This window comes from Cebus imitator, unplaced genomic scaffold, assembly GCF_001604975.1.
Source record: "Cebus imitator isolate Cc_AM_T3 unplaced genomic scaffold, Cebus_imitator-1.0 Scaffold644, whole genome shotgun sequence".
Classification (NCBI taxonomy): Eukaryota; Metazoa; Chordata; class Mammalia; order Primates; family Cebidae; genus Cebus; species Cebus imitator.
Window position 1 is genome coordinate 718,230 of NW_016107959.1, and position 1,744 is coordinate 719,973.

Below are 1,744 nucleotides of genomic sequence, written 5' to 3' on the forward strand. Positions count from 1 at the left end.
ACCTGAGACAGTAGGAGCTGCACAGACCCATAAAAGAGACTCTACAATAGTTCAGACAAGTTACTAAGACAAAAATTAAAAACAAATTGTTTTAAAAATGGAAAAATACACAACAGAAACTAGAAAAGCTGCCTTATATTATGTAAAATAACCTGTCTTCAACCAAAAATTGCTAAACATGCAAACAAAAAGGAAAGTGTAACTCATTCAGGAGAAAAAAAGAGTCAGTTAATTAACTGTACCTATTTAATTTAGCAATAACTTTGAAACAGTCATCAAAAATATGTTTAAGAACTGAAGAAAAACATGTTGAAAAAATATCTAGAGGGTAAAGTGCTAACTATAAGCTAACAATTAGGACTCACAACAGAGGAAAAAAGCTATAAAAAAGAATCTGTGGGTATTCTAGATTTTAAAGGCACAAAACTTGCTCAAACCATTGTCATGAAGTGTTTCTCCCATGTTTTTTCTTAGTAGTTTCATAGTTTTGAGTATTATAACTAAGTCTTTAACATAGTTTGAGTTGATATTGATATGTGGGAAGAGATACAGGTTTAGTTCCATTCTTCTGTATGTGGACATTTAGTTTTCCCAGCCCCATATACTGAAGAGATTTTATTTTCCTCAGTATATGTCCTTGGCACCTTTGTTGAAAGTCAGTTGGCTGTTAAGTGCATGGATGTTGAACCATCCTTGCATCCCACGAATGAAGCCTGCTTTATCATTTTGGATGTGCTGCTAGATTCAGTATGCTAGTATTTTGTTGGGGATATTTGCATCTGTGTTGAACATGGATATTGGCCTGTGGTTTTATGTTTTGTCATTGCCAGATTTGGGTATCAGGATGATGCTAGCTTCGCAGAATGAGTTAAGGAGGATTCACTCCTCCTTGAGTTTTTGAAGTCTTTTCAATAGGACTGGTACCAGCTCTTTTTGAATGACTATCTGGTAGAATTCAGCTATGAATCCGTATGGTCCAGGGCTTTTTTGGTTGGAAGCTTTTTTACTACTGACACAATTTCAGAACTTGATATTGGTCTTTTCAGTGTTTCATAGAATGTTTGCAGGAATTTATCCATTATCTCTAGATTTTCTAGTTTATGTGCACAGGTGTATACATAATAGTCTCTGAGGATCTATTGTATTTCTGGGGGGATGATTGTAATGTCACTGCTAATGTTTCTCATTGTGCTTATTGGCTCTCTCTTTTTTTCCTTCTTACTCCAGCTAGTTGTCTATTGATTTTTTTTTTTTGTCCTTTCAAAGAGAAAACTTTTATTTTGGTGATTTTTTTTGTATGGTTTTGTGGCTCTCAATTATGTTGTTATGCTCAGATTGTAGTTGTTTCTTTTCTTCTACTAGTATTAGGGTTAGTTTTTTTCTTATTTTTCTAGTTCCTCTAGGTATGATTTTAGATCACTCATTTGGCATCTTTCTAAAATTTTGTGGTAGACCATTTAGCAGTATACACTTTCACCTTTACAGTGATTTTTATCTCAGAAATTTGATATGTTTTGTTTCTGTTTTCATTTATTGCAAAGACTTTTTTGATACTGTCATTAACTTCATTGTTTACCCAGAGGTCATTCAGGAGGAAGTTGGTTAATTTTCATGTAACTGTATGATTTGGAGAGAACATCTAGGTATTGATTTCTATGGATATTTCTATGTGGTTCAAGACTATGGTTGGTATAATTTTGACATTTTAAAATTTATTCAGACATTTTTATGGCTGAGCATGTGG